Here is a 14504-nt window from a genome sequence, read left to right as displayed (position 1 = left end):
CATTATAAATGTAAATGTTCCTTACAAAAGGGGAACTTTTACTCTGTTTTCAGAAATTGTCTTGTGTCTGATGTTTCTTAAAATAATCAGTTCAAGGGAGTTTTCTTGTGATGCAGTAGGTTAAGGATCTGGTGTTGTCACTGCAGTGGCTGGGTCGCTGCTGTGGTGCAGGCTCAATCCCTAGCCTAAGAACTTCTACATGCCATAGGCCCAGCCCAAAAAAAAAAGAGAGAGAGAGAGAGAACAATAGATAAGCTAAGGAACATTTGCAAACACATTAGTTAACAAAATACATGAAAATATTGAGCTGTTATTTTTAATGAAAAAAGGCAAGTTGCAAAATATGAATGTGATTCTATAATGAAAAAGAAAACATACGAATAAATATTTTTGTGTATCTCTGTTTGATAATGCTTTACCTATAGAGAAACACACCTGGAACATGCACCAATCTATTGATAGTGGACATCTTTGGGTTAGAGGCCAGGTATCAAGCAGAAGGGAGAGTCAGAGTAATTTCATATTGTAAGTATACATTTCTGTGTTGCTTGAAATATTGTAAACAGGAAAATTAAAGTAAAAATCTGAAAACAGAAAATACTTTTACAGATAACTAACGTACTTGAAATTTTAGTGTTGTAGAAGTATATTCAAAGAATATCCATTTATAGAAAAAAGCTAAGTACAAATTTTGATAATGCATTAGTATGTACATCAGTGTGTCAGTTTGGGTTTCTGTGGCTCAAACTTGGTAGTTAATCTGTGTTCTTCTGTGTTTCAAGTTCTTTCACCCTAAGTATTTATGGGCTCTGGAGCCATGCTATTTAGGTTCAAATCCATGATGTGCTACTTTCTAAGTATGCAAGCTTAGGCAAAATATTTAACTTCTTCCTAGTTCTTCATTATCTTCATCTGTAAAACAAGGATGAGAATGTCACACTGCAATTCTGAGAATAAATGTTACTTGACCCAAAACAAATGTTAGCTAATTCTACTACTCTCATATTTTTATGGGCCATTAGTATTCTTGTAAGCACTGAAATTAGGATGCAAATGGCTGTTTATTGACATTGAATGACATTCGATTGGTGTTGCTAGTGAAGAAAGGCAGGGTATAAATTGTCAAGAAGCTGAAATTTTATCTTAGACGGAAATATGACTGTACTTGCAGAGGAAAAGGAACAGGATGATAAATACCTGGTGAAATATAATAGACTGTTTGTTCTTGGGACTTCCCGTTGTGGCTCAGTGGTAACAAACCTGACTAGTATCCATGAGGATGTGGGTTTGATACCTGGCCTCGCTCAGCGGGTTAAGGATCCAGCGTTGCCTTGAGTTGTGGTGTAGGTCGCAGACATACCTCGGATCCGCTGTTGGTTGCTGTGGCTGGCAGCTACAGCTTTGATTTGACCCCCTAGCCTGGGAACTTCTGTATGCCATGGGTGCAGCCCTAAAAAGCAAAAAAATAACACAGACTGTTCTTCTCTTTTTGAGTTCTGATGAAAGATAAATTGAGGCATATTAAAAAATTTAAGGGTTTAATTTAACAAAGATTGATTCTAATTGAGCTCCAAATAGGAAGTGATTAGGAGTGCTCCACCAACAGGAGCTAGGAGAATGACTTACCTAGGGAAGGTACTGAATTAAAGAGAGGAAATTATTTGTCTGGCAAAAAGCTTAAAGTCCATTTGGCTGTTTGTGATTGGTTGTCCTTTATTATTATTTTGGCTATGTCCATGGCATGGGAAAGTTCCCTGGCCAGGGATCAAACCTGCACCACAGCAGCAACCTAAGCCACAGCAATGACAATGCCAGATCTTTAACCCACTGAACCGCCAGGGAACTCCGCTTGTCCTTAGTTTTTGATTTTGTAACCTTCAGGCATTTACAGGCTTAGATTTTGGTTTACATACATGGCATTAGAGCTACCTCAGTCTGATGGTCTCCTTAATTATTTTAACGATTCTGCCTTTTGGTATTAGTGCCACTCTCTGTCACCATTAAAGTTGTTCCTGTCTCACCATTAAAACTTATAGATTATGATATCAGGTCCATGGAAGAATTACTTCTGCTGTTTATCTTGTTCACCTTGTTCTTGTTTCTTCAAGTGCAGTGAGACCATCTGATGGCTGTGAACATGCATTTAAGACCGTTTAGAGAACACAGAGCACCAGGGAGACTACAGTGATGACTATCAGGAGGATAATACCAAGACAGTAATGTATGCTTTTTAGGTAGGGGCCCCATGAACCAAACTAGTTGGCATCAAATAAATCAAAGAATGTACCTGAAAAGCATCAACTTGTTTTAGCTGAGTGTCTTGTTTGTTAATTCCTTGTATTTGCTAAAATACCAGAGGAGTTGATCCAGGTATTTAATATGGCACAGACTCCTCCTTGTTCAGCCAATAGGTAATCTAAAGGAATTCTCTTATCTAAAGCCATTTTAGCAAGAAAGAAAGTCTATGTATAGTTATGGCCTTTTTCATAGACTCCACAATAGTTGCCAGAATTAAGGGGAACTGTCTTCCCACTCACTAAGAGAGAGAAAAATCAAGTACTAAAAGGCAAGAGGAATAAAAGTTTCATACTGTAGATAAAGATCTTGATCTGTGATCTTGGGTGAGCCATCCACTTCAAGATGCCATCTGCTTCTGCAGAGGAACCTCCCTAGTCAATGTTAATCTTAGACTCCCAGCTGGTATGCAGTTCCAAGAGTCTGGAAGTGATCATTTATTGGGAGATGTAGACCCAAGATTCAAGTGTCTGAAGTTTGGCTGCTATCTGGGTAGTGAGAGGGATCTGGTATGGTCTCTTTCAAGGAGGTTCCAAGGAACTCTGTTCTTATTGACTTCAAAACAGAAGGGTAGGAGAAATGTCAGTTTGGAGAGTTGTAGTCAGTATCTGGGGAAACTGTAAGATTTCACAATCAAGTCCAGTTTACAGCTAGACAATGAAACTCAAAGATAATGAACAGGAATAGAAACTGTTATCTATAAGAATGTGTTATAGTTTTTTACTGAGCATATTTTTCTCTTTACAATCACTCTCATTTCTATTAAAGATAACCACAGTAAGACTACTTTGTTTGCAAAATAAGTCGTTTGACTAAACCTGGCTTGATATTTACATAACTATAGCAAGAGTAGTGATTGACAATCGAAGCTCTTTAAAAATTTGCTTTGCTGAAACTTTTCATAAGGAATCTCAATTTGCACATTTTAAAACCTTCTTGAGGCTAAGAAGCCAAGCCTAGAACTTGTCATCAAACTTCACCTATAATATCTATAGATTTAATTCCTTTCTTCTTGAGGTTCACCAAATGTCTTGAGGTTTCTGGGCCCACAGGAAGACACCTTCCTTATTTACCTGGAAAAGCTGCTCGGAATCCAGCAAGCAAGTTAACAGGCTGGTTTTCCAGGGGCTTTATTGGCTCCATAAAGTCAGCCTCAGTTCCTTAAAGCTATGTGGTCTATATCTGATTCTATGCATATTCTGAAATAGGATATTCCAGTCAAAGCCATAATATAAACAATGTTCCAAATTGTGTTCCAATAACAGATTCTTACAGCATTCCAGACTTCAACCACTGAATCAGGACTAGGGTGAAGTTGGCGGCAGAAGAGACATGCATTCCTTCACTCTAGCCCAAATTGGCAGCAGGCTATCAGAAGCCCATGTTATCTGGAAGTGGAATGCAATGTCATAGGAACCAGACAACTGTCTTCAACTCTACTTCAGAACCTCCTTAAAACCACCAGCACATGGATGGCAGCAGCAGGTGGGAGAATGTGCCAGACTTAACTCTGGGACCTGGAGATGTTCTCATTACACGAATGAATTCTGCATCAGGAGTACTGAGCCCTGGGAGTTCGCACTGTGACTCAGTGGTTAATGAACCTGACTAGTATCCATGAGGATGCGGGTTTGATCCCTGGCTTCTCTCAGGGGGTTAAGGATCTGGTGCTGCTATGAGCTGTGGTGTAGGCCACAGACACGGCTTGGATCTGGCGTTGCTGTGGCTGTGGCATAAGCTGGTGGCTACAGCTCTGATTCGTCTCCTAGCCTGGGAACTTCCATATGCTGTGAGTGCAGCCCTAAAAAAAATTAAAAAAAAAAGGAGTACTGAGCCCTTTCCCCTGGCCCAATGTAATTGCCAACACCACCTAGAATCTGGCGGTGATGGCAGAGATGTCCTCCTGATATCCTCTACTATCACCTGTATGGCTTTCCATAGCCATGGCTTCCTAGATTTACCAATGACCCCTATCCACTCTTTGTGACATGGAAGACAGGGAGGAACTTCATGGCTGCATTAGGGCCTTCTTAGCCAGGAAGCTTCATTCAGGACTCAGGGAATATGTTAACCAGTGCACTTAAGGATAGCCCATTTCCCCACCTGACTCGAGAGGAGCTAGTTGCCTAAACTAAAGCTCTGTCTCCCTCCTTAAGTAACTTTTTTGAGAAAGCCAGTGATTACATGGACTGGGAAGTAGGAGGCCATGGGAATCAAGGTGAATTCATCAATGAAAAAGGTTTACCTGAGGTTCCTAAGGAACAAGACTGGGATCAAATCCAGACAATAGACTCCTTGCTCAAGAAAGGTGGCTTTCAGGCTCCAACTACCAGTGAATTCAGAAAAATGATAAAACTCACTAGGTACCAAAGTGAGAAGGTAACAATCAGTTATGCAGAATATACTGCTTCTTGGCAGCATTGCTTCCAGAATGGCTTCTATTAGCCTACCATTCCATGACGCTGGCTTCCACTGCCAAGTCAGCCTCCAGCTAACTGAGGGGGCATGAAGTTATACTGAATGAAACAGAACTTGAGGGGCCCAAGTCTTTTCTCCATCTTTCCTCAATACTGAGTACCACTGGACCTAGGCTTCCTCCATGATTAGTGAGAATTACCATGTGGGTTCAGAAGACCCTTGGCATGCAGGTACCAAGTTTCTGCTTTTGTGTTGGCCACACAATGAAGCTGGAGTTGATGAACATGAAGGTTTACTCCACATACACCCTTACAGCCTTCCCAGATTAATTAGGTATATTCCCTGGCAGTCAGGCAATGGAGACCAACAAGAAACATTATTAGGTTGCTTTAAATTCCTTTTAAAAGAAGCTTCAGGTTTACTGCATATCAAGAATTGATCACAACCTCCATGCTTCATAAGTGGGTGCCATGTTAGGGCTGATCATGGTCACCATGAGTCCCTTGAGACACTAAACAGAGACTCACATCAAGATTGGAAACCCTGGGAGCTCCCGTTGTGGCACTAAGGAAATGAATCCAACCAGTATCCATGAGGATGCAGGTTCGATCCCTGGCCTCACTCAGTGGGTCAGGGATCCGGCATTGCTGTGAGCTGTGGTGTAGGTCACAGACAAGGCTCAGATCTGGCATCACTGTGGCTGTGGTGTAGGCTGGCAGCTATAGCTGTGATTCAAGCCCTAGCCCGGGAACTTCCATGTGCTGTGGGTGCGGCCCTAAAAAGCAAAAAACAAAAAACAAACAAAAAAACACAAAGATTGGAATGCCTTTGAATGGTATTGCAGATCTTATTGCTCAATTAGCCTTGAAGGTGTTCTTATCCCACTATCAGCTGGGTTTTTCTGGCACTTTTCTGGCATTGAGTCTCCTGGTACTGAACAGAACTCTGTGGTGTAGTCTGCTGAGGAAGAACTGGGAGTCATTGCTGCATGAAATGTGAAAGGAGAGACGTCTTCCTTACCACTGGCTTCCATACTTCTCTACTGGTAGCAGTGCCTATAGCTGGATCTAGGTTCTTAGAGGGCAAAGATGTTCAAACGAGCACTTGGCATGTGCTCTAGAAGGATACATCATTGTGGGAGAGAACGTAGGGTTTCTAAGTTGTTTTTCTTTTCAGGCAAATATCCTGAGGGACCTTTAAGCAGAGGAGTTCCTTTTCCTAGTTTGCTTGTAGAAGTGGGAAGACTGTTGTTTCAGTCCTCTATAGGATTTTAGAACAAAACTGTGTAACCAAACAAGGTGCACCTCTATCTTGCCTAACATGCTGGGAATCTTCACTCCGTCAGGGCAAAATTCTGAATAGCTCATTTTATTCTAGGTCATTGATGCTTCTATGGAGCATATTTCCCTTTTCCATAGTTGTCAGCAAGGTTCTCTTCCCTCTTGCCTATTCTTCACTCATTTGGTGGACAGTACATAGAAGCTGAGAACTTGGAGGGTGCTTTGAAAACACTGTCACAAAGGTACTGCTGAAATAATTCACAGGAAGAGGTGGCTGCTTGGAAGAAAAGACCCTAAGAGTGATACACTGGTTTTCAACAATATGCTTAGAGAACTCTTGAGATAAGCTGGGAATCAACCCCATGAAAACAATGATTTAACTTATTTAAAAAAATTATGTGGTGAACAGTCTGGCTTTCCTAAATGGGCAATTATTCAAGTCAAAAGATCTTTTGAGTTTTCTTCCACCAGGAATGGGGAAGGGAAAAGAGACACAATGTAAGAAATGACACATGTGCTCTTCTAGACACTGTTGTCTCCTTTCTTGGAAGAAAGGGGTAAGAGTGAGGAGATGTGTTTGGTACCATCCTCTGCTGTTCACAAGGCTATGGAGTGTGCAAGTGAAATATGGGCTGACATCAGGATGCCCAGGCCAGGATACATCACCCTACCTTACTGCTGTGCTGTGTTCTCACATCCTGCCACTTTCCCCTTGCAGTGTTAATTAAAAAAAAAAAAAAAAAAAAAAAAAAAGCTTTCGAACATGAAGGGATTGTTACAAACAAATGTGATGACAGCTGGGGCCAGGGGAAAATGTGATGACAGTTGACACCAGGGGCCACGGACTAATGTCAGGGTGGTCAACTCTGGATTAAACTATCCACCACCAATTTGTACAACAATTTGAATTGATACTCAGGGATATATTTATTACTGTTCAAGTGTTCTATGTTAAAGATTGTGTTCAATTTCTAAAGGTGAAAAGGAGTTCCCTTGTGGTGCAATGGGTTAAGGATCTAGTATCACTGCAGCCAAAAAACAAAAACAAAACAAAAAAATGGTGCTAAACTTTCACTCCTGAGCATGCTCTGAGACTGGTCATGTAAGCATTTACAGTGCCATACTCTTCAAGTCTATTTTTTTCTTATAGAAATGTTGCCTCAGTTGTCTTCCCCAATGGACAGTATGTTTTTTTATTTCACTGAGGGGTAGTGCGGGGAGCCGAGAAGATGCAGGGACTCAAAAACAAGGACCTTACCTGATGGCAAAAAAAAAAAAAAAAAAAAAAAACCTGAAGGCAGGTTCCTAACCAAGGAAGGGAGCTCACCTGAACAGTACAAGCCGAAGGTGGGCTTCTGGTCAGGATGAAAGCCTGCCTGTGTGATACAAGCTGAGGGCAGGCCTCAGGTTACACAGCTCTCATTTTGATGTTGATGGGGAAGAATTGGGACTTTCCTGGGAAAATAATTTCCATGTTTGCACTGGAGAGCATGGATTGTTTCTCAGGTGACCTAGTCTTTCCTGTTGTTTTACTTGTTATTCAGTTTTCCTCAGTCTTTCCTGATTATTTACTTATTATTCTTATTTTCCATTCTTATTTTCCTGTGGTGATTGTGATTTAACAAAGTTACAACAATAATATAAGAATTTCATCCTGAAAGACTTTCCCCTATTTTAATCCAACTTAGTTAAAACATAGTGTTTATCTATTAAGTAGTTATATAGTAAACTTTAGAGTTAGGATCTTAATGAGGTCCATAGAAGTTAGCCATATATTATCCAAAAAACCTAGCTGTAAGTTTTGTCTTTGATTTTAAAAGCTTTTAAGTGATAGCTAGTTTAATTAAGTTGGTTTATATTTACTTACACTATCTCCCTGCCACAATGCTTTGAAGATAAGCACCAGTCTACAAACAAGGTCTGTGAATGCCAAATCCTTGTGTCTATGGCCTCTTCAAAGTACTAAGTTTAGTTAAGATAGAGATCTTAAAACATAATGTATAGCTGCTATACCATGTAATAGGTAACCAATATACTTTTAACACTGATGTAATTTGTAGTGAAAAACTGTCTATATAATCAACCACTGTTGCCAATAAAATTGGAGCAGTCCAGCACCCTGAAAGAAGGGACAAAGAGGCTGTCTCCATATTTGTACATTTGCCGATGCTGTCCATCTTCTTCGGGAAAGTGTACACTCCCCGGCCACCGGAGCTGGCCTCCGACAACAGGGTAGGATACCTGCCATTTAACCAAATAATGAGAAAACAGAAAAAAAACAGGAAATGCAGGGGAAAAAAACACTGCACAAGAGTCAGGCTAGTGAAGCCCAGGTGAAGTGGACTCTGGTTTTTGGAGTAAATAAGTTTTACTCCCTGCACATTCCCTCAAGCTCAGACAAGTCTAGCAATGGAGATGCTCAAGTTTCTCTTGTTTTGTCATGGGGACTTGGGAGTTGACCAAGGAAAACTATTTGGCCCCATGAGGAATGGAGCCTAGTCAGGAAGCGGTCTGGAAGTGTACAGTCATGGTCACTTCATGAAGATGTGTGGCAGGTGATTCTCAGGGAAAATACTAAGTCTGGATCATCCACATGGTAGCTTTGCATGGGGAGAGGATAGCTCCAAACTGGAACTGAACTGCCTTCCACACACTTAGTCAAAGCAGTAATGAGAGTGGCCAGCATGTGTGGTGTGAGTGGTAGGTTTAAAGAGAAGGAAATGTTTTCTAGTCGGAGTTTCCTTCATCCTTGGGCTGCTCCAGCTGTGCAATAGGTAACCACTGTTTTAAATGAACCAGCCCCACTTGGCTGGTTTGGATCAGAGTTAATTTCATCCCCTTTTGGTCTGGAAAGGTGGCTTGTCTCATAAAATCCACAGCGAAGGCATTCTCTCTGTAATTATGAATTGCTTTACATTAACTAAAAGAGAAAGTCTTTGATCACTAGAGTTTTCAGTGTTAGATTGCTTCCACTGTGATGTTCTTAAACTTTTTCACTTCAAAATATTAAAGCTACTCATATTAGGCACTCTTTCAGCATGAGAGGTTTGTGGTTAAATCATCTATACAAAAGTCCTGGGTGTTAATTTTAATATTTTCACAAAATCTGTTTTCTGTGGCATCACTAATTGTTGATGTTAATTTCTATTGAGATACTGGAGCCAAAGGAGTCTTGTGTTCTTTTTGTTCATTTTCATTCTTATTTTCCTGAGGCAGGAGACTTTGTATGGCTTTTAGTGTGAAGACTTCAGATCAACCTTTGTATTACATTTGGTTGCTTATTGGCTATTTAACTTCTGAGTGCAAATCACTGAACCCTTTAAAGAAGTATTATAGGGAATAAATCATAATAGGTGAAAAAAGAAGCAGTGTAGTGTGATACACCTCACTGAGCTGATGAAAGGAGCTGAGGCAACAGAGGAGGAGAACAGCCCAAGTGATCTTGGTGACAATGCAGAGGTAAAACAAATGAGAACATGGAGAGAGCTCGCCTGTGGACAGCATGTTCTGACTAAGAATGTGACTCCAGGAGGCAGGTAGGATCCCGCTTGGCAGGTGGACCTCGGACCTGGGGCCAGAAACTAAAGAGGGTGTATGGTTTCCAGATGGCACAGGGAGGTCCCTCTGTCGTGAATCCTTCCCCTTGATGCCTGCTTCCTACTTCAATGGAGGTTTGGGGGCCTGAGCATCAACTCCGCTTCACTACTGTCAGTGCTCCTGGTTCTTCCCGGCCCCCGGGGACCAGTGATAGACGTGCAGGGCACGCTCCTTCTTAGCGTTCTTATGCCACTTCAGTGTACAAAGGGGCTATGCAGCATCCCATGGAAGCAAATGTGTTCCTTTCCCAATCCGTCCTACACCTGGACGGCCTCACTTCCCTGGGGTGACCCATCAGTTACCTCTGAGCCCTGTCTGCTCACCTGGGAGCCCCCACTCTTCACTCCAGTCAGCATGGACTCCCCGGCCCCTCCCTCCCATTCAGCCCCCAGAAGTCCTGCCCACTGTCCCAGGCCCAGCTCCTCTTTGAGGAGCCTCTGATGACTGCAGGGAGAGCCTTCCTCTTCTTCATATGTTAAGGTGGTTTTATGAGGCCACCATAACACCACAAGAAACTAGAATGTGTGAAATCATTAACATGACCTTGGTAGCCCCTGGGTCACTGGAGGTGTGAAGAGTCATGCATGCTGAGTGAAGACCCATGTGACGGAACAGGCTGGAGAACGAACTCACACTGGGTGGCTCAGGCACTAAGATCCAGAAAGAGATTCTGATTCTCGCTCAGCTGTCCCTCCTTGCAGAACCGCAGTCACCTCCTCCTAGAGCTCCGAGTGGGTCCCAGACTCCAGATTATGTGCACTCCTGATGTGTGCATAGAGGGCATCAACAGAGGACAGGAAAAGCACAATTACTCCATGGGAAGGGTGAGGACTTTCCCCCTAGCCCAGCTCCATTACACTGCATGTCACAGAGACAACACTGAAAGTCTTACATGATGTAGACGAGTGTTTGTGGTTCCCGTCCTCTTACAATCCCAAATACTCACTAAAATTCTACTGAGATTGAGAAACAACATCTCTAAAAACAAGAACCTACTGTATAGCACAAGGAACTATACTCAGTATTTTGTAATAATCTAAAAGGGAAAAGAATCTGAAAAAAAATAATCATTTTGCTGTACATTTGAAACTAACACAAACTGTAAATCAACTATACTTCAAAAAAAAAAAAAAAAAGAAATACAAAAAAACAAAATAATTGGTAATGTGACCAAACTGAAAGGTAGTGGCATGCCTGAGGGCTACTGGCATACATGCTTGATCAAAACAAAGGAATACTCACTGAATCTGAAATAGAGAAAGACACTCGCACATAAGGCAACAAGCCTGGCACAGGCCATGTGGGTTCTTTATCTCTTGGCAAGGAAGTGTACCAGGCCTAAGGCCCGTGCTTAAGTGCCTTAGAGGGGGTTTCGAAATACTGTCCACATGAGGCTTCCTTTCCCAATAGACAGGAAAACAGCAGGATCACCACCAGCATGTAGGAAATTTCAGAAAGCTTTGGCCTATACAATGAAATCTGTATGCTGCCCTCTGTCCTCATTACCTCACCCTTTGTCAAGCCCCTTGATGAGACTTTCACATTTGCAATTCTGGCTGGGATGATCAGGTGGCATCTTTCCCTGTTTTCTTTCTTCCTTTTTTTTTTTTGTCTTTTGTCTTATTAGGGCTGCACCTGTGGCATACGGAATTTCCCAGGCTAGGGGTCCAACTGAACTGTAGCTGCCGGTCTATACCACAGCCACAGTGACACCAGATTCGAGCCGAGTCTGAGACCTATACCACAGCTCACAGCAATGCCCCATCTTTAACCCACTGAGCAAGGCCAGGGATCAAACCTGCAACCTCATGGTTCCTAGTCGGATTCGTTTCCACTGCGCCACGACGGGAACTCCATCTTTCTCTATTTTCTACAGGTTATTTTTTCCCCCAAGGAAAAGGCATGATTTCTATGAATAGACACAAACTGTTTTCCTCCAAGCAGATTATGAAACAACATGTACTGAGTGATCACCACTCTCGGAAAAACTCACATGTTTACAAAACACTGAGAGGACATATATATCGTTTCCTTTCCTGCTTACTCCTGCATCTACATCTCATTCATTTATTCATGTGTACTGGGTGTTTATTCTGTGCCAGGCACTGTCAGACCAATTAAATATCTGCATCCCACATCTTGTCCCCATTGATCTCTAGACCTTCATAACTGGAAATGCGCACAGGGAGCAAGATGGATGTTAGTACCCACCTCATGGTGTATGACCTTGAATGGACTCCATTCCGAGCAAGTTCAGTCCAAATTTCATCCTGAGTCCTGGAAATTCACCTAAACAGGAAATCACGTGGTTCAGAGGAGAGAAGTTGAACCTTAGAAACCTACTGCGCCTTATAACCCACACCTCTATCCTCTTGAACAGCGCTAATCGGCTCCTACCTTCTTCTCACAGGACCTCAGTCACAGAGAGTAAAGGACAAGGTTACCCTTAGGCGGCTTGAGTTTCATTTCTTTGCATGGTGGAAGCTGCAGGTGTTATTTTTTCCCCTTAACCCTCTGTTAAGTGAGAGTGGTAGATCTCTGAACTGATTCTGAGCCTGCCTTACCCCAGAAGTGAGGTTCCTCCCATTTGATATTCTGAGGTGACATGGGGTTTCTGCTTCATGTTACAACCTCCTCTCTCAGTTGGAGGGGTCTGGACCCTGATCACAGAAGACAGAAAGAGTAGAGAACAAGTTCTCAAAGACGAGCTCAGGAGTAAGACCTTGATGTTAACATACAATGCTCCTGATTTATCGAAATAGTTTTCAGATTTCTCACATCATATTCATCTCCCTTTATATAGTATGTGAGGAAACAGGCATTCTCATGCATTGCTGGAGTTAGCTGAAAATCCCTGTGAAGGGAATTTGATGCATTCTACTAAAATCACATAGGGATTTATTATTAGAACTAGAAATCACTCTTCTGAGAATCTATCCCAAAGAAATAATGCAAAAAGACAAAAAGGCATAAGCACATAAAACATTCCCTGAAGAACAATTTATAACAGCAGAAGACTAGAAATGTGACAGATGTCCACCAATCAGTGACTGGTTGAATAACTTAAGGTATAGCTACATCCTAGAGTACTATAGCCCTAGTGTAGCACTACCTATAAAAGCAATGAAGACTCCTTCTCTATGGTGCTATGGAGGGATTTTCAGGATACATCATTCACTGAAAAACAAAATGCACAAAAGTGTGTAAAGTTGCTCCTCTCCATTACTGCAGTAATTTACATGTGGCAATTTACATTTAATAAATGAAATTTAAATAAAATTATAAACTCAATTCCTCACTAGCACTCACCACATTTCATGCTACAGAACATTTTCACTTCCACAGAAATTTCTACTAGACTGCACTGCTGTAGAACTTGCCACACTTTTACCCATGAACAAAGGTGAAAACTAATATACATGTTATATTTGTTTAAATTTAAAAAAATGGAATACATAGTCAACTGATCTTTGAAAAAGGAGCAAAGGCAATACAGTGGAGCAAAGAGAGTTTCTTCACCAAAAGTTGCTGGAACAACTGGACATTCACATGCAAAAAAATGAACACAGACACAGACCTTACGCCCTTCACAAAAATTAACTTAAAATGATCCTAGACCTAAATGTAAAATGAAAAATTATAAAACTCCATAACAGAAAACCTGATTGGCCTTGGGCATGGCAATGACTTTTTAGATACATCACCAAAACCATGATACATGACAAAAACACCTGACAAGCTGAAGTTCATTAAAATAATAATAATAAAAAAAACTTCTGCTCTGCAAAAGACAATGTCAAGAAAACGAGAAAACACATAGGGAGAAAACACTTGTAGACGACATACCAGATAAGACTGTTATCCAAAATATACAAAGAAGTCTTTAAAATTCAACTATAAGAAAACAAACAATCAGGAGTTCCCGTCGTGGCGCAGTGGTTAACGAATCTGACTAGGAACCATGAGGTTGCGGGTTCGGTCCCTGCCCTTGCTCAGTGGGTTAACGATCCAGCGTTGCCGTGAGCTGTGGTGTAGGTTGCAGACGCGGTTTGGATCTCACGTTGCTGTGGCTCTGGCGTAGGCCGGAGGCTACAGCTCCGATCTGACCCCTAGCCTGGGAATCTCCATATGCCGCGGGAGCGGCCCAAGAAATAGCAAAAAGACAAAAAAAAAAAAAAAAAAAAAGAAAACAAACAATCAGATTAAAAAATGGGCCAAAAAGGAGTTCCTGTCAAGGTGCAGTGGAAACGAACCCATGAAGTTGCGGATTCAATCCCTGGCCTCACTCAGTGGGTTAAGGATCTGGCATTGCCGTGAGCTGTGGTGTAGGTTGCAGACATGTCTCGGATCCTGTATTGCTGTGGCTGTGGCATAGGTTAGCAGATAAAGCTCCATTTCCACCCCTAGCCTGGGAACCTCCATATGCCGTGGGTGCGGCCCTAAAAAAAAAAAAAAAAAAAAAATGGGCCAAAGACTTTAACAGACTCCTCACTTAAGAAGAGATACAGGTGGGGAAAAAATGATGAAAGCTCCACATTGTATGTCATCATGGAAATGCAGATTAAAACAATGAGATACCACTACACATCTATTAGAATGACCAAAAACCACAACACTGATGACACCAAATACTGGCAAGGATGTGGAGCAACAGGAACTCTCAGTCACTGCTGAATAAATGCAAAATGGTACAACCACTTTGGAAGACAGTTTGGAAGCTTTCTACAAGACTAAACATCCTCCTACCATATGATCCAGCAATCATGCTTCTTGGTATGTACCCAAAGGAGTTGAAAACTTATGTCCACACAAAAACCTGTTCACAGATGTCTGTAGAAGTTTTCTTCATAATCACCACAACCTGGAAGCAACCAAGATGACTTTTACTAGGTGAATGGATTAAACCATGGCACA

General features: G+C 41.7%; 1 long non-coding RNA gene and 1 pseudogene across 9 annotated transcripts in view; one reads left to right on the top strand and one right to left on the bottom strand.

The window, feature by feature from the left end:
- Positions 1-14504, bottom strand: part of LOC102158821 (uncharacterized) — a 106316-nt gene that overhangs the window by 79850 nt on the left and 11962 nt on the right. For 3 of the 9 annotated variants that reach the window (XR_014834814.1, XR_014834818.1, XR_014834815.1), the window contains 2 exons: positions 11802-11879; positions 7591-10352 (listed from right to left, as the gene is read on the bottom strand). This is a non-coding gene — a long non-coding RNA (uncharacterized LOC102158821). Of the gene's footprint in view, positions 1-1356; positions 2130-7590; positions 10353-11801; positions 11880-12154; positions 12251-14336; positions 14452-14504 lie in introns of those variants that run through there. The other 6 variants (XR_014834810.1, XR_014834816.1, XR_014834811.1 and 3 more) reach the window with 5 other exon arrangements.
- On the top strand, positions 2703-4740 carry LOC102158930 (AMMECR1-like protein pseudogene; annotated as a pseudogene).

This window comes from Sus scrofa, chromosome X (genome assembly GCF_054392235.1).
Source record: "Sus scrofa isolate SSC_HxYL_T2T_F1_AM1 chromosome X, Sscrofa_HxYL_maternal_Yorkshire_Landrace_v2.0, whole genome shotgun sequence".
NCBI classification, from domain to species: Eukaryota; Metazoa; Chordata; class Mammalia; order Artiodactyla; family Suidae; genus Sus; species Sus scrofa.
This window is presented reverse-complemented; position numbering and strand designations above follow the sequence as displayed.